This window comes from Elephas maximus, chromosome 2, assembly GCF_024166365.1.
Source record: "Elephas maximus indicus isolate mEleMax1 chromosome 2, mEleMax1 primary haplotype, whole genome shotgun sequence".
Classification (NCBI taxonomy): domain Eukaryota; kingdom Metazoa; phylum Chordata; class Mammalia; order Proboscidea; family Elephantidae; genus Elephas; species Elephas maximus.
In genome coordinates, this window is record NC_064820.1 from 180,523,461 (window position 1) to 180,550,623 (window position 27,163).

At 38.6% G+C, this 27,163-nt stretch overlaps 1 pseudogene; it reads right to left on the reverse strand.

The window, feature by feature from the left end:
* Positions 1-5,555: 5,555 nt before the first annotated feature.
* LOC126067246 (zinc finger protein 280A-like) overlaps positions 5,556-27,163 on the reverse strand; it is a 41,288-nt pseudogene continuing 19,680 nt past the window's right edge.

Here is a 27,163-nt window from a genome sequence, read left to right on the forward strand (position 1 = left end):
AAAGGTTGTCTATGAGTCTTCTTCCAACTCTAATGCTGTTTCCTCCTCATAAAGTCTGCTTTCTCAGATTATTTCTTCATCATACAGATTGAATAAGTAAGGTAAAAAAAATACAACCCTGCCACACACATTTTCTAATTTTGAACCACTCGGCACCCCCTTTTCCTGTTTGAAAGACTGCCTAATGATCCATGTACAGGTTGCACATGAGCACTGTTAAGTGTTCTGCAGTTGGGCTACATTTTAGAGCCAAATGCCCAGGTTTAAGTTAGACTGGGCAATGAACTCTATTCCTTTCTGAATTTGAAATAATGAAAATCACAAGAAAATTTTTCTTTATCACACCTGTGGAATTTTCTTCATCACACCTCTGGAAGCAGGCTATTTGGGGCAATATTTCAAAGTCCAGATGCGTTCCAAAGTTCAACATAACTGTATATGCTTTCAAACTAATTTAGTTGGTACCATTTCATGACCCCCTTCTTTAATTAGGATATTTGAATTTACATGTATTTCTGGTGAGACTAGCATCACGTGATATGAAATGTGACAAGACAGCAAATGATTCAACCAAGTTTTTTTTTTTTTTTTTAAACTCTCCATCCCTCTACAAAAACTCTATTCACATTTCTCTGCTTACCTCAAGGAAAATATACTGACGATCACATTGAAATGGAGGTGTATTCAGACATTTCCTGAGTTTTATATTTAATTTCCTTTAGACTCAAAGCAAGAACACAGGGAGCCTACCTTCATTTCACATGCTGTTAGAACATTTCATACAAAGAAGGAGGAGATGATGGAACAGTTAGAATTTGTAGCAATTCTAATTATGTGGGATGCCAGAATAAGCCTGGTAAGAAAAATGCAAAGAAGCAGACAACAGCAAAAACAGGGTTAAGGAAAGTCTTGGCATCAGAAATTTAAGATTCTAACTCTCTTCTGAATGAGCTTATTAAAACAGGAAAATTAAAATTTAGTACATGCTAGAGAGAAAACCTGAAGGTGGTTGACTCTCACTGTTAAAGTATAGATCTTTAACCCTTGTTTTAACTGAGAAACTTTAAGGGTAAAAAACAAGCACCTCTGAGGGGCAAGGTTCACACATATCTTAATATACTCAATAATTAATATAACAATGTCACCTGTAGAAAGAATACGTCACTATTCCATTTATGTCACATTCAGGGCTCCTCTCCTTATAAGTCCCCTCACTGTGAAGTTTTGCATAGATCTAGGACCAACGTAAGGAGCCCAGGTGGCACAATGGTTAAAGCACTTGGCTGCTAACAGAAAGTTCAGTGGTTCAAACTCACCATTGCCTCCTTGGAAGAAAAGACCTAGTGGTCTGCTCCAGTGAAGTGTACAGCCTAAGAAACACTATGGGACAATTCTACTCTGTCATGTAGGGTTGCTAAGAGTCAGAATCAGTTTGACAGCACACAAAGACTATGACGATGAGGAGCAACATACCGTGAAGAAAAGCATAAAACCAAACCAAACCCGCTGCTGTCAAGTCGATTTTGATGCATAGCAACCCTATAAGACAGAGTAGAACTGCCCCATAGGGTTTCCAAGGAGCGCCTGGTGGACCTTTTTTGTTAGCAGCCGTAGCTCTTAACCACTATGCCACCAGGGTTTCTAAATCAGATAAATTTAAACAACTTCAGATAAATTTAAACAACTTCACAGATATTTAAAAGCTGGTATGAAAGATAACACCTTTGAAAAATACAATTTACAGTTATGTACCACATAACATTCATTTGGGCAAGGTCCTACAGTATATAGGTCTGTGGTCCCATAAAGTCAATAATCCTGATTGGTGAATGGAATGTAGATACACTAAAACATCTTTAACATAATAATACAGTAGTAACACTAATGTTTTGATTCGCAACAAAGTAGTGCCCGTTTATTATTACAAACTATTGTATGTACCACAAATTTTTAATATAATAGGGTTTACAGGGATTGGTTCATTACTACAGATTGTAAGAACATTCATAACGTGGGGACTGCCTATACGTAATATGGTGCCCGCACAGTGTCTGCCTTAGTTATTTAGTGCTACTATAACAGAAATACCACAAGTAGGTGGTTTTAACAAATTGAAATTTATTTTCTGACAGTTTAGGAGGCTAGAAGTCTGAATTCAGGATGCTGGCTCTAGGGGAAGGCTTTCGTTCTCTGTCGGGTCTGGAGGAAACAGGTCTTTGTCTCTGAGCAACTTCTCCTGGGTGATCTTCATGGGGCTTCGTGTCTCTCTTTCCCCATCTCTGCATGCTTGCTTGCTTGTTTAATCTCTTTTATATCTCAGAAGAGATTTACTCAAGATATACCTTAATCCTGCCTCATTAACATAGCAAATATAACCTAATCCTCATTTACATAACCTAATCTGGACTCATTAACGAATACAGGTTAGGATTTACAACATAGCACAAAATGGAGGGTAATTATATCAGATCACAAAACGGAGGACAACCACACAATGTTGGGACTCATGGCCTATCCAAGTTGACACATATTTTTTGGGGGGGGCACAACTGAATCTATGACAACATCCAAATCACATAATGTCCAATTTCACAGAACATATTGTGGACATCATGTAACGCATGACAGTACATGTAACATCCACGATACATTCTGTGAAATAGGGCATTATGTGATTTGGATGTTGTATGAACACCATATTATATATCTTATTGGACCTTATGGGACCACAGCTAAGCTCTTCCTCGCTCTCCTCCCTCCCTTCCCCTTTTTCTCTCTCCCTGATCCTCCCTCCTCTGGCCCCTACCGCCTTCTCAGCTCCCTCTCCATGGCTCATGTACCCGTGCCCCACTCCTCTGCCAGGGGCTCAGTCTCCCAAGTTGCTGGCAGTGCGAAACACAGAAGCACAGCAGAGCAATGACACTTTTGCAGTGGTGGTGGCAACATGGCGGTGGCAGTAGTGCCGGGGAATGCTGGCCAAGGGCTGTTGGGACCACAGATGTGTATGCGGTCAGATGTTGCCCAAATAGGCATTATGCGGTACATAACTGACTGTATATGAATTTAAAGATACAGGTTTCCAAGAACTACTTAAACTCTCACTCATATATTTTGTTGTTTTCAATATCATTCAGTTCCAAATATTTATTTCCACAGTGATTTCTTACTGGACCTATGGGTGATTTAGAACCAGGACCAGGACTAGGGTGAGGCAAGCAAGGAGCCTAGGGCACAAAATTAAGGAAGTACTCACTCTCAGTTGGTGAAAATGCAGATACCACTTTTACTATTTAGACTCGTTGCTTGCCTCTCCCTAGTCCCAGACCTGTTTAGAACTGTACAGCTTAATTTCTAAATTTTGGAATTTTTCTCAACTATCTTTCTATGACTGACTTCTAGTTAAACTGCACTGCAGTCACTGGGGACTATAAAAAGCTGTACAACTAATATCATAATTAATAATGAATTATGATTTCATTTATGTCTTCCATTCTTTAGGAATTTCTTTAGTTCCTGAGTTTGCTCTGTTGCTCCTCTTTACTTCTTGAGATGAAGGCCACATTTCCATTAAGCATGAGTTTGAGAACAACAGAAGTATGCCTACTATAACTGCTTCAATTCAACAAAGCACCCTGAATGATCAAGGTAATTTTGAAGACCAAAGTTGGATCACTTAAACTTCTAAATATACAGACTTATTTAAAGCTACAATAATTAAGATGCATGGCACCGGACAAATAGAAGAGAATAGAGCCCAGAAATACATATAAAGTCACCCACCTGATTTACACAATACCATGAGGTAAAGATTGCTCTTACTAGTAAATAGTGCTGATGTATTTGGATATGCATATGGAAAAAATTAACCTTGATTCCTCTCATACATAAACAAAAAATCAATTTCAGGTGGCTCAGAGACCAAAGTTTGAAAGGTTAAACAGTAAAGGTTCTAGTAGAAAATATGAGAAATATATTTCTGTCTTTGGTAGACACCACCATCACCACCATCTGGGGTCCAGAAAACCGTGTGTGTCATGGTAGAACTGTGCTCCACAGGATTTACTTTTTTTTTCAGTTTTATTTTATTTTTGGTGAAAATTTACACAGCAGAACATACACCCATCCAACAATTTTTACACATACAATTCAATGACATTGGTTACATTATTCATGTTGTATCACCATTATCTATCTCTACCCATATTGTTATACCACCATTGACTTAGATACACTACCCTCCACAGGGTGATCAACAGCTGATTTTTTGGAAGTAGATTGTCAGGCCATTCTTTTGAGGTACTACCAAAGGTTTCTTAAATAAGACACATGAAACACTAACCTTAATGTACATACACATGAAACTACAATGCACATCAAGATACGGGACATTTTCAGTGCCCGACAGTTCCCTCGTGCCCCTTTCAATTAACAGAAAACCCAGTGTAAAAAAAAATATATATATATATATGGAAACCCATGGTAGCAACCATTTATTGAATACTTTTTATGAGCCAGAAACTGTGCTAAGCACTGCTGTTGTTTGTTACTGTTGAGTCGATTCTGATGCAGGCCGACCCCATGTGTGCAGAGTAGAACTGTTGCATAGGGTTTTCAAGAATGTAACCTTTTGGAAGCAGATTGCCAGGCCTGTCTTCTGAGGCACTTTTTGGGCGGGTCAAACGGCCAACATTTAGGCTAGTAGTTGAGTATTTAACCGTTACATATATCAAATTTGAACAGACAATTCATGAGAGAGAATAATATCCAAATGGCTAATAACCGTATGAAAAGACTTATGTTCCTCATTAGGGAAATAAATTAAAACCATCAAGAGATACCACTACAACTTCAACAGAATGGTTCTAAGTAACCCTTTAATTAGACAGTACTAAGTGCTGGAAATGATCTGTAGCAATGGAACTATCAATATTGCTGGTGAGAACACAAATTGTTTCACTTTGTAAAAGTGATAGGCGGTATAAACACTAAAGTTAAATATGTTCAGTTCTAGCACTTCTCCCCATAGCTATATATATCCAAGAGAAATTAGTACATACATCCATCAAAAGACGTACAAAAATGTCCATAGCAGTTTTATTCAAAATAGAAAAAGAATCAGCCTCAAATTAAAACGGATGTATAAAATGGTGCCATATTTATTTAAAGGGATTCTATCCAACAATGAAAAAGAATGCTCGGCTCCTACGCACAAGGATTCATCTCACAGACATTATTTAAAAGAAGTCAGAAAAAAGAATCTATGCTGTGATTCCATTTATTTAAAGTTCAAAAACAGGCAAAAGTGTTCTATCCTCATGTAAGTCAGGATAGTAAGGGGGCTTGACTAGGAGGGGGCATAAAGGAGAATTTTGGGCTACTTCTTGACACTAGGGAGCTGAAAATTGTCACTGGAAAACCCCACACTGGATGATATTGCTTGTCAGAATCTACAGCCAAGATGTACAGATTGCCTAGCTCACTTCTGATTTTTAGAGTTCCCGGAAGCATATAGAACATAATTTTCAGCCAGGACTCTAGCTGCAAATGAGTCACAGCTACTCTCTTTTTAGTTCTTGCAGGTGACAGCCAAGCGTCAGTGTTGCAATTGATGCTGAGCCTCTTGATCCTCATTGAAATGAAGTTTGAATAGTAACCTTCATTTCAGGAAGCAACCCTTCCAGTTGTTCTGACTTTTTAATGTTTGATGGTTCTTGGTTTTGTGTTCAGTATTTTCCTTTGAGGTCAAAAACTACAGGCTACATTTGGAACACTGAAAGACTATATTGTCCCAATGCTTCCAACAATGATTCATGTATGGTGTTGAAGTTTTGGAAAATTTTGGGACAAAATGGACAAAGCAAATTCTTAGTGTTTTCATGGCAGGTTCTAAAATGGGTTTCCACATCAGTGAAGGCCAGCGATTTGTAATTGCAAACCTGACACACATAGGGTATTTCAACATACTTATGCGTTTCCTTCATGTGTTGTAAGAGAACCTGGTCTGTTTTGAACAACAACTCACAAATTTTACAAATAGTGGAGGGTTCCTGGGCAATGTGCACATTTTCAATGTGATCCTGCATCTGGAAGGGAGTGGGAAACTGCTGATGGCAGTGTTGGCAGGTGGTGTGGCTATCCCAACTGTCACCCCTCTGCCTCTAGAGTTCCAAATGGTGTTTCATGTAGTTCATAAACTTTACATTCTTTAGTACTTTCTGGCAGCTGAGGCATTTGAAGGTTGTGTGAGTCTTCTGTTCGGGCTGTCAATCTCCTTCATGTTCCAAATTTCCATAGTAGCAGTCATGAAGAAACACAATAAGGATTCCTTTCTTGGAATCAAAGGTCTTACCTTGATTTGCTATTCTTGAAAGTCTGTTTCCACTAATTCTTCAAAGCTATTTTTTATAACTGGATTCCTAAGATTAAAATGTGTTTCATCATTTGCACAAGCCCGAGGAAACAGTGCTTCATTTTGACCATGACTCGACCTTTTGAGGGTGTACTATGTGTCCACTGTAGAGGAGATACCCGAAGGAGTACCTGAAGAATATCCCCCTGGGATTGAGTTTAAGCCTTTTGGGATTTCTAGTGTTCATATCGTAAGTGGAAAGTTTCTTTGAGTCATGAGGACTTTTATCTGTACCACCTGCAGAAAGAATGAATGGCACCAACTACACGCTGAGTCCATGATGAGAGCCAATCTGAGGAATTATGAGACAAAATGTTAGGTGATTTCCTTTTGTAACCAGGTGTGGAGGAACAATCAGTAATGGGATCATCTGTAGATCTTGATTCAGGTTGAGAAACTGGCCAGATGGCCACCTCTTTTGATATAAAAGTCCATAATTTTCAGTCAGCAATGCATGAGCAATACCTTGACTGAGGTGGCCTTTCTTTTTTAGTGAGGACTCTGGGTGGCTCTTTTCAAAATGACTGGTTTTGTATTTGAAACCACCCTGAAAAAGTGAATTTCATTATCTTTGCTTACATGATCCACCTCAATGAAAATTTGTTGAGCGTCTTTATCATAACAGCCCCCATGTTGGATTCTTTTACACTCTTCTGTGGTTCCGGCTCTTGTTCTTCCTCATGCAAGAAGAGAGCTGCCATTTTCCAAGTCACACAGAGACATCTTGGGAAGAAAGTTCTGGCAATCAATTTTCAAAAATTCAACGAATGAAAACTATATGAAGCACTGTTCTCTGCAACACACATGGGGTCTCCATAAGTTGGGGTCAACGTGACGATGACAACTGGTAAAGCAGGAAGTTGAGTCAGGGTTAAGACCTCAGTGTATCTGATTCCAGAGCTGTAGCTATGAGTTACAGATTGTGGTCTCTGCTCTTCAAAACACTAATATTGTTAAGAGGAAGTCACCAAGAAAGGAACACTTGTAAATTACACATACCATGTCTGCTACAGCACAGGCTCTCACTCTCTTAGATTCTCATCCAGCTCTGTGTCTTCAGCATCTATTCACTGATGATTCTGAATTTCTCTCTCCAGCTTGCAGTCTCTGAATGCAAACTAACTGTTCAACATGTGCTGTTGCAGAGCCCAGACTAGAGTGTGGTAAGTGAGGCACCCAGAAAGCAAGATTTGAGGAGGCACAGGTGTACAACTCAGAGTAAGTGCCTCCCTAAATTTTGCACCTACGCGTCTCATCCACCTCCTCTTAATATCACACACACTCTTTAAGACAGTAAGATTTGCTTCTAAAATATACCCCACCCCCTCCAAAAAAATCAAATTCATTGCCGTTGAGTCGATTCCAACTCATAGGGACCCTATAGCACAGAGCAGAACTATCCTGTAGGGTTTCCTAGGCTGTAATCTTTAAGAAAGCACACAGCCACAGCTTTCTACCACAGAGCGGCTGGTGGGTTTGAATTGCTGACCTTTCAGTTAGCAGTTGTGTGCTTAAACACCGCACCATGTAACAGAAATCTTCCCAGATGCAGGGAAGCACTCACAGATCACTCCAGCTTAGAAAATGACAACCTGCCCATGTCCCCCAGGCAGGAAGAAGTGGGTCTCTCTCCCAAGATGGCAGTGGGTTTGCCCTTGAAGACTCCCCTCCCAAGGGATTCCTGGTGCTCAAACAAGGCTCTCACTGTGGGTCTTCACACTTAAACCCATCTGCTTTTCCTAGGCAGCAGCCCATTCCCTTCTTACACCAATTCCCTAACCTAAAGTCACATCCTGGCTTGCTCTTATCTCCTCTCACACTCTCCCTTCCCCCTCAGAGCTCCCCTTTACTTCCTTCTCAGCACTTTCTGTATGGACTCTTAGGCTGTTCAAATTACTGCCTCTTGGCCTATGTACAGGTTCTACATGACCACAATTAAGTGTTCTGCAATTACCATTCTTTTCAATATCACCCCTAATTTGTTATGATCCACACAGTCGAATGCTTTTGTATAGTCAGTAAAACACAGGTAAACATCTTTCTGGTATTCTCTGCTTTCAGCCACGGTCCATCTGAAATCAGCAATGATATCCCTCACTACACATCTTCTTCTGAATCTGGCTTGAATTACTGGCAATTCCCCATCAGTCTACTGCTGCAATCACATTTGAATTATCTTCAGCAAAAATTTACTTGAGTGTGATATTAATGATATTGTTTGATAATTTCCTCATTCTGTTGGATCATATTTCTTAGGAATGGGCACACATATGGATTTCTTCTAGTTGTTTGGCCAAGTAGCTGTCTTCAAAATTTCTTGGCATAGATGAGTGAGAGCTTTCAGAGTTGCATCCATTTGTTGAAACATCTCAATTGGTATTCCTTAACTCCTGGAGACTTGTTTTTTGCCAATGTCTTTAGTGCTGCTTGGACTTCTTCCTTCAATACCATCGGTTCTTAACCTTATGCTACCTCATGAAATGGTTGAACATTGACCAATTCTTTTTGGTACAGTGACTCTCTGTGTTCTTTCCATCTTCTTTTAATGCTTCCTATGTCTTTCAATATTTTGTCCATAGAATCTTTCCATATTGCAACTCGAGGCTTAAATATTTTCTTCAGGTTTTCAGCTTGAGAAATGCCAAGTGTGTTCTTCCCTTTCGATTCCCTAACTCCAGGTCTTTGCACATTTCATTATAATATTTTACTTTGTCTTCTCATGCTGCCCTTTCAAAATCTTCTGTTCAATTCTTTTACTTCATCATTTCTTCTGTTCACTTTAGCTGATCTACATTCAAGACCAACTTTCAGAGTCTCTCTGACATTCATTTTGGTCTTTTCATTGTTTCCTGTCTTTTTAATGACCCTTTGCTTTCTTCATATACGATGTCCTTGTTGTCATCCCACAACTCATCTGGTCTTCATTCATTAGTGTTCAATGAGTCAAATCTTTCTGGTGATGGTCTGTAAAATCAGGTGGGATGTACTCAACACAGTACTTTGTCTGTAGTGGACTTATTTTAATTTCCTTCAGCTTCAACTTGAACTTGCATATTAGCAATTGATGGTCTGCTCTGCAGTTAGCCCCTGGCTTATTCTAACTGATGATATTGAGCACCTTCATCTTCTCTTTCCACAGATGTATTCACTTTAATTCTTGTGTGTTCCATGTAGTGAGGTCCACGTGGATAGTCACTGTTTTTGTTGTTGAAAAACGGTATTTGCAACAAATAAGTCATTGGTCTTGCAAAATTCTGTCATGTGATCTCCAGCATTGTTTCTATCACCAAAGCCATATTTTCCAACTTCTGATCCTTCTTCTTTGTTTCCACCTTTTATATTCCCATCACCAGTAACTATCAATGCATCTTGATCGAATGTTTGATCAATTTCAGACTGCAAAGGTTAGTAAAAACTTCAGTTTCCTCATCTATGTCTTTAGTGGTTGATGCATAAGTTTGAATAATAGCCATATTAACTGGTCTTCCTTGTAGGTGTATGCATATTATCCTATCACTGATATCACTGTCATTCATTTAAATCATTAGTAAGTAACTTTTAAAGTTTTAAAGCATGATGAAGTCAAATAAGACACATCTGTGTGTCCATAGGTGGGACAAATGACTTGAGCTCAACCACTAATTTCAAGGTTGATGTTTGGAACCCACCCAGTGATGCCACAGAAAACAGGCCTGACAATCTACTTCTGTAAAGTTTACAGTCAAGAAAACCCTATGTAGCAGTTCAGCTGTGTAACACATGGTGTTGCCATGAGTAGGGATCAGCTGGACAGCAACAGGTTTGGTTTGATTTTTGATATGTGAATCTGACCTGTGCATTGCCACTTAGCAAACCTCTGGTTTAATGGAGATATCAGTTTTATAGAGGCAATCCCCTACTTACAATTTATAAGGCTCCATTGTGACAATTCCATCATAAGTCAATTCTGATATTTCAGTTGAATATCTCTTTTATTTTTTTCATTAGTATTGCCTTTTATTACCAATATCTTTATAAATCCAATCTTTGTCTTTTGGGGTTGGAAACTTTGCGTATAAATGTCTGCAAGCCAACATCTGAGAATATAACATCAGCAAATATGTGTTGCAACACTGTACTAAAAAACAGTCCTAAGTGTGGTTCATCGTAACTTGTAACTCAAATAGTTTGTAAGTCAAGGACTACCTGTAATTCACTGGTTTCTGAACTCATGGTCAGTGACACCATGTGAGGTAGAACGATGTAGAATGATGCAGACTCTCACCCTCCATATAATACCTCTAGTGATTATATTAGTTCAGTCTCAAAGAGTTAGCCCAACTCCTGCTTCCCATACAAAATGTTTTAGTATCGGTAGTCCCCAGCTTATGACAGGGTTCCATTCTGATGAATCCATTGTAAATTGGTTCTGACTTTAGCTGAATACCTTGTTATTTACTCATTTAATTCTCTTTATTATTGCCTTTTATTATCAATATCTTTATAAATCCAATATTTATTTGTCTTTGGCGGTTGGCATGAGAATGATAACATCAGCAAATTGTGTGCTGCAACATTGTATGTAGTGCATATTACTAACAATAAAACGTACCAAAAACAACAACAACAAAAATGGACTGTCATAAGTGAGGTTCAAAACGGCGTTGGCATAACTGCATATACATCTGCAAAAAAATGAAACAAGACCCATACCTCACACCAAGCACAAAAATTAACTCAAAATGGATCAAAGACCTAAATATAAAATCTAAAATGATAAAGACCGTGGAAGAAAAAATAAGGACAACATTAGGAGCCCTAATACATGGCATAAACAGAATACAAAACACTACTAACAGTGCAGAAGAAAAACTAGATAACTGGAAGCTCCTAAAAATCATACACCTATGCTCATCCAAAGACTTCACCAAAAGAGTAAAAAGACTACCTACAGACTGGGAAAAAGTTTTTATCTATGACATTTCCAATCAGCACCTGATCTCTAAAATCTACATGAGAGTGCAAAAACTCAACTACAAAAAGACAAATAAGCTAATTAAAAACTGGGCAAAGGATATGAACAGGCACTTCACTAAAGAAGACTTTAAGGTAGCTAACAGACACATGAGGAAATGCTCACCATCATTAGCCATTAGAGAAATGCAAATCAAAATTACAATGAGATTCTATCTCACTCCAACAAGCCTGGCATTAATCCAAAAAACACAAAATAATAAATGTTAGAGAGGTTGTGGAGAGATTGGAGCACTTATACACTGCTGGTGGGAATGTAAAATGGTACAAACACTCTGGAAATCGATTTGGAGCTTCCTTAAAAAACTAGAAATAGAACTACCATACGATCCAGCAATCCCACTCCTTGAAATATATCCTAGAGAAATAAGGGCCTTTACACAAACAGATATATGCACACCCATGTTCTTTGCAGCATTGTTTATAATAGCAAAAAGATGGAAGCAACCAAGGTGCCCATCAACAGATGAATGGATAAATAAATTATGGTATATTCACACAATGGAATACGACACATTGATAAAGAACAGTGATGAATCCACGAAACATTTCATAACATGGAGAAATCTGGAAGACATTATGCTAAGTGGGACTGGGAGAGAGGGGTTTTCACTAATTAGGTAGTAGATAAGTTTTATTTTAGGTGAAGGGAAAGACAACACACAATACAGGAGAGGTCAACACAGCTGGGCTAAACCAAAATCAAAGAAGTTTCCTGAATAAACTGAATGCTTCCAAGGCCAGCATAGCAGGGGCGGGGGCTTCGGGACCATGGTTTCAGGGGACATCTAAGTCAATTGGCATAATAAAATCTATTAAGAAAACATTCTGCATCCCACTTTGGAAAGCGGCGTCTGGTGTCTTAAATGCTAGCAAGTGGCCATCTAAGATGAATCAATTGGTCTCAACCCACCTGGAGCAAGGAAGAATAAGAACACCAAAGACACAAGGTAATTATGAGTCTAAGAGACAGAAAGGACCACAGAAACCAGAGACTACATTAGCCTGAGACCAGAACAGCTAGATGGTGCCTGGCCACAACCGATGACTGCCCTGACAGGGAACAAAACAAAGAATCCCTGAGGGGGCAGGAGAGCAGTGGGATGCAGACCCCAAATTCTCATGAAAAGACCAGCCTTAATTGTCAGACTGGGACTAAAAGAACCCCAGAGGTCACAGTCCCCAGACCTTCTGTTAGCCCAAGACAGGAACCATTCCCAAAGCCAACTCTTCAGACAGAGATTGGACTGGAATATGGGATGGAAAATGATACTGGTGAAGAACAAGCTTCTTGGATCAAGTAGGCACATAAGACTATGTTGGCATCTCCCATCTGAAGGGGAGATGAGAAGGCAGAGGGGATCAGATGCTGCCCGAATGGATACCAGGAAAGAAAGTGGAGGGAAGGAGTGTGCTGTCTCATTGGGGGGGAGCAATTAGGAGTATATAGCAAGGTGCATATAAATTTTTGTATGAGAGAATGACTTGATTTGTAAACTTTCACATAAAGCACGATGAAAATTAATTTTAAAAAAAGTGAGGTTCATCATAACTCAAATGCGTCATAAGTCTGGGAATACCTGTTTATGACTTTCCAACCCATCTAATCTATAAGGCTTAGGTCTCTGGTTTTCAGTCTGCTTGCACATGAGGATTGACTGGGGAGCTTGTAGAAGAACCAATGCCCAGCCCCATCCCTTGCCAATTAATTCAGAATTTAGGGAAATATCTTCTCCAGATCCTCAAGGAGCCCTGGTGATGCAATGGTTATACACTTGGCTGCTAACCAAAAGCTTGGAGATTATAACCACCAGTCACTCTACTGGAGAAAAGACCTGGTGATCTGCTTCGTTAAAGATTATAGCCTAAGAAACCCTATGGAGCAGTTCTACTCTGTCATATAGGATAGCAATAAGTCAGAATTGACTTGACAGCACACAACAACAACAACAAAAATAACTATGTGCCCTCCACGTGGAAGAAGTCTATGGTCGTGGTGTAAAATCCTCTTCTCACCTCCCACTTGGCAGGAGAAGTTCCTTTTACCTTGTTCAGATTGCTCTGAATGGAACAATTTAAAATGGTGCTGACAACGTGAAAGCTTCTAATAATCGGATAATAATCCTTTTGATTTTTGGCATATAATCAGAAGAGGTCAAAAATGTGAGTGAAGCTGCTTTAATAAAACTCTTTCCATTGTCACTGGCTTATTTCTTATACAGTCATGTACCATTTAACATTCATTTGGGCAATGTCCAATCACATATACATTTGGTCCCCTAAGTTCAGAAACCCAATCAGAGAATGAGACGTAGACACATTAAAACATCTTTAACATAATAATAAAGTAATAATAACAATAATGCAAAGCAACCCCTGTTTGTTATTATGAACCATTGTTAAGTACCTTGCATTTTTAATATAATAGGCTTTACTGGGGTTGGTTTGTAACTACAGGTTATATATCTCAGATGTTGGTAACACGGGGAATGCCTGCAGATAATACTAGGTTCACACAATGTCCAAATCACATAATGCCCTATTTCGCAAAATGTGTCATGGATGTAAAACAATGCATGACTGTAATGTAATTTACTTCTACGAGAGGAAAAAGAAATTATTCACTTCACTTGGCTCTTTCATTGTATCTGTTCTTACCCTCCCTAAGTGCTACTTATCTGCCAAATTCTATTTATCTAAAAGCTTTTGGGCTATTTAAATGAGCTTACACTTAAAATGACTTGCAAGTTCAGAGGACGAGCTCTCAGATTTTGGCAAGATCTCTGCCATTTGTTCAATTAACTCACTGATGATCTGAAAGTAATGCTGGTATTAAGGAGAGAAACTTACATTACATTCACCCATGTGACAAACAGCTGAGCTGTCTTCCCAGTCTCTGAGAACCCAGGAAGCCAAAGCCATGATGAACTACAGGCCTTGAAAGGTGGGGAGTAGGGAGAAGCTAAAAAATTTCACAGAACGGTCGGGTTGGCTGACATCATAGGTATTTCAGACATAAGGCAATAAACCGAGAAAAGGCTGAAATCGTAAAGGATTTCGTTGAATTTGGATTCGCTGTCAACACCCACAGAAACAGCAATCGAGTAATCAAAAGACACATGGCATTGGGCAAATCTGCTGCAAAAGATCTCTTTAAAGTGTTGAAAAGCAAAGATGTCACCTTGAAGACTAAGGAGCACCTGACCCAAGCCATGGTGTTTTCGATTGCCTTATATACATTAGAAAGCTTGACAATGGGTAACAAAGACCAAAGAAGAATTGACACCTTTGAATTGCGGTGCTGGTGAAGAATACTGAATATACCATGGACTGCCAAAAGAATGAACAAATTTGTCTTGGAAGAAGTACAACCAGAACGCTCCTTAGAAGCAAGGATGACGAGACTACATCTCACATACTTTGGACATGTTATCAGGAGGGATCAGTCCCTGGAGAAGGACATCATGCTTGAAAAAGTAGAGGGTCATCGAAAAAGAGGAAGGCCCTCAAGGAGATGTATTGACACAGTGATTGAATAATGGGCTCAAGCATAACAATGATTGTGAGAATGGCACAGTATGGGCAGTGCTTACTTCTGTTGTACGTAGGGTCTCTATAAGTCAGAACCACCTCGAAGGTACCTAACAACAACAACAAAAGTAATACAGTTCTCCAAGACTTCTGGAAGAGCAGGGCTAATTACTGACAGTGAGCGCCTCCTTAAATTTTGCACCTTGAGTGCCACACTTGCTGCACACAACCTATTTGAAGTGTTCTGATAATTTCAATCACATTTAATATTAGAATTCACAGCACATAGAGAGTATTTTCCTAACTTTAGTCCACCTAAATCAGAACTACCTGCAAAAACCTGGTAAAATAGTGATTTATATATACTATCCTTGGTGGCATAGTGGTTAAGAGCTATAGCTGCTAACCAAAAGTTCGGCAGTTTGAATCCACCAGCTGCTCCTTGGAAACACTTTGGGGAAATTCTACTCTGTCCTATACAGTTGCTATGAGTCAGAATTGACTCAGTGTCAATGGGTTTGATTTGGTTTATCCTTAACCTACCGAGATAGTGAGACCTGAGAATCTGCATTCATAACATGCATTTTGGGTTATTCTGAAGCACTCTTAAGTAATCTCCAAGTTTTTGCTGCCTAACTGGAGGATTGACTGCCTGAATAAACAGAAGATAAAGGAGTCTTAGGCAGTGGTTCGGGAGTTATCCTGTACTCTGAGCATTTCCTTGAATCTAAGAAAGAAGGCAGAAAGAAGAATGTTTGTGGTTGAATTTACCCATTCTCTTAACTTATCATGTTGCTTTTCCTAATAAAACACATCTGAAGAAGTTCAAATAATTTTATGTAGAAATATTAAATTTTGCCTTATATGTCATTTTATAGAAGGTAATAGCAAATGCTGCTGTTTTTCAGAGTTGGGTAAATTAAAAACAAGTGGCAGTTAAGTCCCCAATACTTTACCAGCCTGCTCAAGCAGAATGCAAAATAACTTAGTAAAATATATACTCTTAAAAAATGAGGGCATCTTAAAGAAAGCCATATGTGTCCTTTAAAATAAGGACATAAAACAGGGTACACATTTGATACTTCAAATAAGTTATCTTAAAGAATAAGTTTCATTCTCTTCTACAGAAAGCATGAGATATTGATATTCCCCTACAAGACAAGCCGTTATCTTTTGCAATCAACCTAAACAGAACACTTTTACTTAGCAAGTTGAAATAATGACAGGGACTAGTGTTAGCCTTTTGATTGTGGAAACATCTAAGATTGTGTTCTACAGGCTGGCGTATCGCTGCTGGGAAGGATTTTTTTTTTCAGTCTCAAATTTATTTTTGTTTTTTTTTTTTAATATAATATACAACTCTCTTGAGTAACTCATAGCCTTACTCAATAAATATTCTCTGTTATCCCATTTATTACAGCAATGATTGTGATATAAAGATGTATTTTGGCTCTAATAAAGTCATATTGCAGGCTCAATAGCAGAGCAGAATGGCCCCCCAAGGTACAGTTTTTGAGAAAATATTGCTGCAGAAGGTTCAGCTAGAGAAAAAAGAGATTGTTTTTGCATGTTAGTTGAACATATTGGTTATAATACTTTGGGGAATTGCTGAATGGTGTTTTGGAATTTGAAGCTTCTATGAATGTGGCAAAAGCTTTTTCTGTGACTTCTAGGAACAAAAGCTTACTTTTAGATGCAGTAACCAAGGAAACAGATTGGATGGAAGGGTGAACCCTTAGACTTTCTTACCCAATCACTAGCACCAGATCCCAGTCTTACCAGTATGGGCCCTTTCCTCACAGGTAGAAGGAGAAGACAAATGAGGTTATTAAACATCTCAAATAGTGTGAAATAGAGGGTGTCTAAGCACAAAAAAACCTCAATCAATGGGAATAGAAGGTTAAAATACACAAGAAATAAGCAAATATTACAAGAGGAGTTAATACAATAGGTCTGATCCTTTTAGGGTATTTCAGCCTCTTTACTAAAGTTGAAATATAAAACAATGATTTTCAAAGTAGAGCCTTGAACCACCTACACAAAATCACTTAGGGAACTTGTTTAAAATTATGTTGTCAGAAATCTATTCCTCTTTGTCTCTCAAATCTGTTTTCCCTGCATCTTTTTCAAGCTGACTTTCTCCTGAAGCATCCACAGGCAGGTTCCAGTTTTCATGCTCCTCACAACTAGAAGAATGTGAGCTCTTCTTTCCCCATCTTTACTGAGGCTCTATCAGTCTGGCTTGTGCCACATTGCTGATTCCTAGACCACACATGTGAAGGGGATGGAATATGCTGGTTGGACCAGCCTGAGTCATTTGCCTAACTGTTGTGCTAGAGAATGATGTCAGTCCCATCCAAACTGTTGGAACTGAGAGTATGGGAGAGGTTTCCTCCCACCCCAAAACAAAGCAAAACAAAAACTCCTTTTGCTCTCAAGTCAGTTTTGACTTATGACAACCTTGCTGATGTTGTTAGGTGCCATCAAGTCCACCGTGACTCACGGCAACACTATGTACAACAAAACGAAACAGTGCCCAATTGTGCACCATTCTCACAATCGTTGCTATGTTTGAGCCCATTGTTGCAGCCACTGTGTCAATTCATCTCACCCAGGGTCTTCCTCTTTTTTGCTCTCTACTTTACCAAGCATGATGTCTTTCTCCAGGGACTGGTCCCTCCTGATAACATGTCCAAAGTACACGAGACAAAGTCTCGCCATCCTTGCTTCCAAGGAACACTCTGACTGTGCACTTCTTCTAAGACAGACTTGTTCATTCTTCTGGGCAACCCACGGTGTATTCGATATTCTTTGCCAACACAGTAGTTTAAAGGCATCAATTCTTATGTCTTATTCATTGGCCAGCTTTCTTATGTGTATAAGGCAATTGAAAATACCATGGCTTGGGCCAGGTGAACCTTATTCCTCAAAGTAACATGTTTGCTTTTCAATGCTTTAAAGAGGTCTTTTGCAGCTGATTTGCCCAATGCAATGTGTAGTTTGATTTCTTGACTGCTGCTTCCATGTGCATTGATCCAAGTAAAATGAAATCCTTGACATTTCAATATTTTCGCTGAATATCATGATGTTGCTTATAGGTCCAGTTCATGGCAACCTAGGAGATGAAAAATGGATACCAGCCAGACAAAAACAAGAAATGGCTTTTACAAAATATTCTATATATGTTCATTTACTTATACGAATGAAAGTAGAAGCTCACAGGAAGTACTCTCAAAATTCTTAATTGTTCTTACAATCTCATCATTGCTCTGCATTTCTTTATCTCATTTATTTCTACACCACACCAACTCTTTTTTTTTTTTTTTTTTTTTTTGCCCTATATAGTCTGACCTTTCCACATCTTCCCAAGGGCTTAGGATGATTGAGTCAAAATCTGAATGCATATATACAATGAAGAATGAAGAGTGTCATTTACATTTGAAATTGCACTCGGCTGCTAAGACACAGACCTGATAAAGCAGTTGCTTAAGCAAGTTAGAGGTGTATTTTCTCTCATTATGGGAGTCCAGTAGAGGTAGGGAGACCAAGGCTCATATGGAAGATCTACGGTATTATTATTGTTACTCTACACTTCTTCCATCTTTCTGTTTCACCCTCTTTAACATGTGGCTTCCCTTCTCAAGGTTGTCTCAATCACAATATGGGAGCTGCTGCTTTAGTCATCATATCCTCTAGGCAGGAAGAAGGGAAGAAGGGGAAGGGAGCATCCCTCTTTAAAAAGTCTTCCTAGTATCACTACCAAATGACTTCTGCTTACATTTCATTAGTCATTATTATCTACAAGAGGCTGAAAATTGTAGACACAGGTAGTCCCCAACTTACAACGTATTCAAGTTACAAAGAAACATATTTATGACTGCCTTTTTTATGATTTGTATATTTTTTTAATGTATGTATATAGCGTCGCTATGAGTTAGAATCAACTCAACAGCAATAGGTTTTTTTAACTGAATGTTTTCAAATATATCTAAGTTTATATGTAATGCTTCCAACCCCCAAAGACAAATAACGATTAGATTTATAAAGATACTGATAATAAAAGGTAATAATAATAAAAACTAAAAAAAAAAAAAAAGATGAGGTATTCAACTTATGTCAGAACTGACTTACAATGGAGTCCTCAGAATGCAACCCCAGCGAAAGTGGAGGACTGCCTGTATTTAGCAGCACACACTGCTTCCCTTCCCCACCTCTACAATTCAGGGGTATGTTATTAAGGGAGAAAACCAGAATGGGTATTGAGTAGACAACTTACAATTTCTACTGCAAGAGGTGATCTAAGGAGTGGGATTACAAAAGACATTTCCTACGCTCTATATTTCTTCGATGTTTGAATTTTGCAACAAGCTTATGTTATTTTGATAAACATGAAAAAACAAACACAGAGAACCCATGAAATATATGAGGGTGAGTTATTTGGTTAAGTCATACAAGAGGGTAACCACAGAGTTAGAATCCAGGTTATATCACCTTCATACGTTAACTCTTCTTCTTGGTTCTACAATGCCCGCTGAAAACCACATTTACCTCAATTGTTTCATTATTCATTATAGTGATTAAATAGTGTATAACAAACATATGATTTTCCTTATTTAGGGGTGACACATGAGAGTTTAAATCATGTGTAGGAAAAAAGCACAAGTTTTGAAATTACTACACAAATAAATATCCATTAACAGACTGTGCTACCCTGAGCAAGTCGCTTCACCTTTCTGTCCTCCAGAGACTCTCTTTAAAGAATAAAAGGGAATGTTATGGATTGATTTCTTTCCCTCAAAAAGATATGCTGAAATTCTAACACTCTGGTAGTTGTGAATATGACCTTGTTTGGAAATACGGTTTTTGAAGATGTTATCAGTTAACATGAGGTCACACTAGAGTAGCATGAGTCCTAATCCAACATAAATTGTGTCCTTATAAAAGAGGAAAAGTGATGCAAACATATACAGAGGGAAGAAGGTTACGCATAGATAGAGGCAGAGATTAAAGTGATCTACAAGCCAAGTCTTGCTGGCTGTCACCAGAAGCTAGGAGAGAGGTATGAAACAGATTCTCCCTCAAAGTCCTCATAAGGAATCCACATGTCAATACTCTGACTTCAGACTTCTTGACACCAGATCTGTGAGTCAATACATTTGTGTTCTTATAAGCCACCGAATTTCTAGTATTTTGGTATGGTAGACCCAGGAAACTTATATAAGGGTGTTTTGGATTAAAGACCAGACAACACTTCTTAAATTTAAATATATCACACTCCCCTGGAAAACCTGCTAAAAATGAGATTCCTGAGTCTCATCCTCAAAGGTTTCAATGCAGCAAGTCTGCAGTGGGCTAAAGAATTTGCATTTTACCAAGGATCCGCAGGTGATTTTGATACTTGTCAGGAGATTACATGTTTAAAACACTTCTAAGGTATCTTCCAATTCTTAAAAACTTAAGGGGACACAGAGAAGGTTATTTGATCTTTTCACATAAATTATATTGCTGTGTAAAATCTGCACATGAAGCAAAACTTTTCATTCTCTAGGTAAATTGTAGATGAAAATATCTTCTCTTAAAAAGTCCAATAAGCCAATTTTTCTTCCAACAGTGGCATTTCTCTCTTCCCCTCCCCATCTTTTTCTCCCTCCTTCACTCTCTCATTCTCTTGCTCCAGTTGGATTTGCATAAATTAAATGCCTAAATGATGAGACTCACCTGTTATATTACCCATGGATTCTTAAGATTCTACAAAGTTAAAACTCAAACCCTAGGACAATTCATTTTCCCTTTAAGGAACTTTCCAGGAAAAAGCTTAATAAGCCACCCACAAATTAAAATGAAGATCAATTTGGTTGTAATCTCATCCAGCTTTGATTAGATAATAAACATTAGGAAATAATTTAATGAATAAAAGTACCAATATTTTAGGAGATAATGGTACCAAAAAAATAAAGCCACTGAACAGCAAATGCATAACACACATTCTCAGTTTCTGGAGGGGAAAGGTTTCTTAGCCCAAGTCCCCTACAGAGAGGCAATGTTGTCTTATTATTGGAAACTATGAAACTTAGGTCTCTGCTACTAGATGAGAAATGTGAGGAAGCCATTTATTACACAATAATATGTCTACCTCAGTTCCCTAACCTGCTATTAATTTTACCCCACTGAATCTTAGGATGCTTTCTTTGCCTGAGTCCATCAATTTACTTGTGCGTTTAGTGCTCGACAGAGACAAAGGAACTTCTTATTAATTTGAGTGAAGAGTGGAGCAAAATAAAATATGGTGAAGCAGCCATTTCCTGGGCAGAAGAATCCATTTAATAAAGAACAAACCATAGCCTCATTTATTTCATTCTAAGAATCCCTCTACTCCAGACTGCTGTATTCACTAATGCTTTGCAGATCCACCACGGTTCTTCTACTTTTGCATTCTTTTTAGCCTATTTTAATTGGAACGTTACCAACATTCCCCATACTTAATTTTTAATGGGATGTCTACAGAAATATTGACATTTTAAAAATAAGAAAGCATCAGGAGAACATTCGCTTCTGAATAGTTCTGCTATGCAATTCACTCCCATAATAAAAGTGCTGTGGAAATATATGCTTCATCTGTTTGTTTGTAGTATGTTGTTTATTGCCATCCCAGCATCAATTCCTTCAGTTTTGAGTCACAGGAGCCTAATCTTGTTTTGTATACAGATTCAATGGGACAGTAAATCAAGGTCTCCCTCAACCCCTGGCCAAGGTACAGCAAGAGGTCAGATACTCTCTTCCTGGAATTTGAATCTTGAACAGAAGGACCCACAGATTAAAAGGGGTTCAAGTTCACTTATCCAACAGCTTGTTGTAGTTAGGCATTGTCAAGTTGGTAATGATTCATAGCAAACCTATGTACAACAGAACAAAACACTGCCCAGTCCTGCACCATTCTCACAATCATCGATATGTTTGAGATACTGTCGTTGTCACTGTGTTAATCTATCTTGCTGTCTGTCTTCCTCTTTTTCACTGACCCTGTACTTTACCAAGCATAACGTCCTTCTCCAGGGACTGATCTCTTCTGATAACATGTTCAAAGCATATGAGACAAAGTCTCACCATCCTCACTTCTAAGGAGAATTCTGGCTGTATTTCTTCCAAGAAAGATTTGTTCATCCTTCTGGCAGTCTGTGGTATTTTCAATATTCTTCACCAACACCATAATTCAAAGGCATCAATTCTTCTCTTGTCTTCCTTATTCACTGACCATCTTTCACATGCATATGAGGCGATTGAAAATACCACGTCTTGGGTCAGGCGCACCTTAGTCCTCAAAGTGATACCTTTGCTTTTTAAGATTTTGGAGAGGTCTTTTAAAGCACATTTGCCCCATGTAAACAATATACATACTGTTTTGTGACATTGGTTGCCAATTCCAGTACTTGTCAACAATCTCCCCTTATTGACCCTGGGCTCCCCATTACTAGCTTTCCTGTCCCCTCCTGCCTTCTTGTCCATGCTCCTGGGCTGGTGTGCCCATTTAGTCTTGTTTTGTTTTATGGGCCCATCTAATCTTAGGCTGAAGGGTGAACCTCAGGAGTGACTTCAGTACTGAGTTAAAAGGATGACTGAGAACCATACTTTCAGGGTTTCTCCAGCCTCTATCAGACCAGTAAGTCTAGTCTTTTTTTGGGAGTTAGAATTTTGTTCTACATTTACCTCCAGCTCTGCCCAAGTCCCTCTATTGTGATCCCTGTCAGAGCAGTCGGTGGTGGTAGCTAGACATCATCTAGTTGTGCTGGACTTAGTCTGGTGGAGGCTATGGTAGTTGTGGTCCATTAGTCCTTTGGATTAATCTTTCCTTTGAATCTTTGGTTTTCTTCATTCTCCCTTGTTCCAGATGGGGTGGGACCAGTGAAGTATCTTAGATGACCACTCACAAGCTTTTAAGACCCCAGATGCTACTCACCAAAGTAGCATGTTAAACTTTTTGTTTATAAACTATGTTATGCCAATAGAGCTAGATAGCTCCCAAGATCATGGTTCCCAGCCTTCAGCCCAGTAATTTGGCCCCTCAGGGAGTTTGGATGTATCCATGAAGACTCCATGACCTTGCCTTGGTCAAGTTGTGCTGACTACCCCAATATTGTGGACTATCTTACCCTTCACCAAAGTTACCACTTATCTATTTAGCATTTTTCCCTCCCACCCCTTCTCTCCCTAGCAATCATCAAAGATTGTTTCTTTCAGAGGGCAAATATTTTCATGAGTTTTGATAGTGGTCTCATACGGTATTTGTCCTCTTATGATTGACTCACTTCACTCAGCATAATTCCCTCCAGATTCATCCATGCTATGTTTTGCAGATTCACCATTGTTCTTTATTGTTGCATAGTATTGCATTGTGTGCATGTGCCATAATTTGTTTATCCATTTATCTGTTGACGGGCACTTAGGTTGTTTCCATCATTTTGCTATTGTGAAAAATGCTTCAATGAACATATATCTATTCATGTGACAGCTCTTATTTCTCTGGGATATATACCTATGAGTGGCATTGCTGGATCATATGATATTTCTATTTCCAGCTTTTTAAGGGAGTGCTATATCATTTTCCAAAATGGTTGTACCATTTTACATTCCCATGAGCAGTGCATAAGAGTTCTAAGCTCCCTGTAGCCTCTCCAACATTTATTTCCTGTTTTCTTTGATTTGTGCCAGTAACGTTGGGGTAAAATGGTATCAAATTGTGGTTTTGATTTGCCTTTCTCTAATGGTTAATGATCATGAGCATTTCTTCATGTGTCTCTTAGCCACCTGAATGTCCTCTTTGGTAAAGTGTCTGTTCATAATGTTTGACTATTTTTTAATTAGATTATTTGTCTTTTTGTTATAGAGGTGAGAGGTTTTCCTATAGATTTTAGAGATTAGACCATTGTCAGATTTGTCATAGCCAAAAAATTTTTTCCCAGGCTGTAGGTTCTCTTTTTACTCTTTTGGTGAAGTCTTTTGATGAGCATAAGTGTTTAATTTTTAGAAGATTCCAGTTACTAGCTTATCTTCAAATGTTTGTGTGTTGTTAGTTATGTTTTGTATTCTATTTATGTCAATATTAGATCCTATAGCATTGACCCTATTTTTTCTCCTATGATCTTTACAGTTTTTAGTTTTATATTAAGGTCTTTGATCCACTTTGAATTAGTTTTTGTGTATGGTGTGAGGTGTGAGTCCTGTGTGATTTTTTTTACAGATGGACACCCAGTTTTGCCAGCACTATTTGTTAAGAAGACTGTCTCTTCCGCAGTTGATGGGCTTTGGGGCTTTGTCAAAGATCAGGTGACCATAGGTGGATGGATTTACATCTGGGTTTTCAATTCTGTTCCATTGGTCAATGTGTCTGTTGTTTTGTACCAGTACCAGGCTGTTTTTACTACCATAACTGTATAATAGGTTCAGAGGTCAGGTAGTGAGTCCTCCTACTTTTTTCTTTTTCTTCAATAGTACTTTATTTATCCAGGCCCTCTTATCTTTCCATATAATCTTCATGGTATTTGGATCGAGATTGCATTGTATTTATTCATAGATGGCTTTGAGTAGAATTGACATTTTCCCAATGGTGAGTCTACCTAGTCAAGAGTATGGGATGTTTTTCCATTTACGTAGGTCTTCTTTGGTTTCATAGTTTTTTTTTTATTTTTTTTGTATAGGTCTTTTACATCCCTAGTTAGATTTATTCCTAAGTATTTTATTTTGTTGTTGTTGTTAGGTGCCACAGAGTTGATTCCCACTCATGGCAACCCTATGAACAACAGAATGAAACACTTCCTGGTCCTGCACCATCCTTACAATTGTTGCTATGCTTGAGACAATTGTTGCAGCCACTGTGTCAATCCATCTCATGGAGGGTCTTCCTCTTTTTCACTAAACCTCCATTCAACCAAGCATGATGCCCTTCTCCAGGGAACTGATCCCTCCTGATGACATGTCTAAAGTATGTGAGATATAGTCTCAACATCCTTGCTTCTAAGGAGCATTCTGCTTGTACTTCTTCCAAGAGAGATTTGTTTATTCCTTTGGCAGTCCATGGTGTATTTAATATTCTTCACGAACACAATTCAAAGGTGTCAATCCTTCTTTGATCTTCCTTATTCATTGTACAGCTTTTGCATGCATATGAGGCAATTGAAAACAACCATGGCTTGGGTCAGGTGCACCTTAGTCCTCAAGGTGGCATCTTTGCTTTTCAACACTTTAATGAGGTCTTTTTCAGCCAATAAGACCAGTGCAATGCATCTTTTATTTCTTAACTATTGGTTCCATGGGTGCTGATTGTGGATCCCAGTAAAATGAAATTCTTGACAGCCTCAATCTTCTCTCCATTTATCCCATTGTTCGTTATTGGTCCTGTTGTGAGGATTTTTGTTTTCTTTATGTTGGGATGTAATCCATCCTGAAGGCTGTGGCCTTTGATTTTCATCAGTAAGTGCTTCAAGTCCTCTTCACTTTCAGCAAGGAAGGTTGTGTTATCAGCATAATGCAGGTTGTTAACTAGTGTTCCTCCAATTCTGCTGTCCCACTCTTCTTCATATAATCCAGCTTCTCGGATTGTTTGCTGAACATACAGATTGAATAAGTATAGTGAAAGGATACAGCCCTGATGCACATCTTTTCTAACTTTAAACCATGCAGTATCCCCTTGTTCTGTTTGAACGACTGCCTCTTGATGCATGTAAAGTTTCCTCTTGAGCACAACTAAGTGTTCCAGAATTCCCCTTCTCCGCAATGTTATCCATAATTTGTTATGGTCCACACAGTTACATGTCTTTGCACAGTCAATAAAACAAAGGTAAACATCTTTCTGGTATTTTCTGGTTTCAGCCAGGATCCATCTGACATCAGCAATGATATCCCTGGTTCCACTTCCTCTTCTAAATCTGGCTTGAATTTCTAGCTGCTCTCTGTCCTTTTTTTTTTTTTTTTCTCTGTCTATATACTGCTGCAGCTGCATTTGAATGATTTTCAGCAAAATTTTGCTTGCATGTGATATTACTGATATTGTTTGATAATATCTGCGTTCGGGTGGACCACCTTTCTTGGGAATAGGCATAAATATGGATCTCTTCCAGTAGCTTGGCCAGGTAGCTGTCTTCCAAATATCTTAGCATACACGAGCGATCACTTCCAGCACTGCATCCGTTTGTTGAAACATCTCAACTGGTATTTCGTCAATTCCTGGAGCCTTGTTTTTTGTCAGTGCCTTCAGTACAGCTTGGACTTCTTCCTTTAGTACAATCAGTTCCTGATCATATGTTACCTACTGAAATGGTTGAACATCGACCAATTCTTTTTGGTATAGTGACTCTGTATATTCCTTCCGTCTTCTTTTGATGCTTCCTGCCTCATTTAATATTTTCTTCATAGAATACTTCAGTATTGTAACTCAAGATTTGAATGTTTTCTTCAGTTCTTTCAGATTGAGAAATGCTTAGCATGTTCTTCCCTTTTGGTTTTCTACCTTCAGATCTTTGCACTTGTCATCATAATACTTTACCTTGTCTCACTGAGCCACCCTTTGAGATCTTCCGTTCAGCTCTTTTACTTCATCATTTTTTTCCCTTTGCTTTAGCTACTGGACATCAAGAACAAGTTTCAGAGTCTCTTTTGACATCCATTTAGGTCTTTCTTTCTCTCCTGTCTTTTTAATGACCTCTTGCTTCCTTCATGTATGATGTTCTTGATGTCATTCCACAACTCATCTTCTCTCTGGTCTTTAGTGTTCAACACATCAAATCTATTCCTGAGATGTTCTTTAAATTCAGGTGGGATACACTGAAGGTCATACTTTGGTCCTTATGGACTTGTTCTAATTTTCTTCAGTTTCAACTTGAACTTCTATAGGAGCAATTTATGGTCTGATCCGAAGTCGGCCTCTGGCCTTGTTCTGACTGATGATATTGAGCTTTTCCATAGTCTCTTTCCACAGGTATAGCCGATTTGATTCTAGTGTATTCCATCTGATGAAGTCCATGTATATAGTTGCCATTTATGTTCGTGAGAAAAGGTATTTGCAATGAAAAAGTTGTTGGTCTTGCAAAATTCAGTCATGTGATCTCTGGCAGTTTCTGTCACCAAAGCCATATTTTCCAACTACTGATCCTTCTTTGTTCCCAACTTTCACATCCCAATCGACTGTAATCATCAATACATCCTGATTGCATGGGTAAT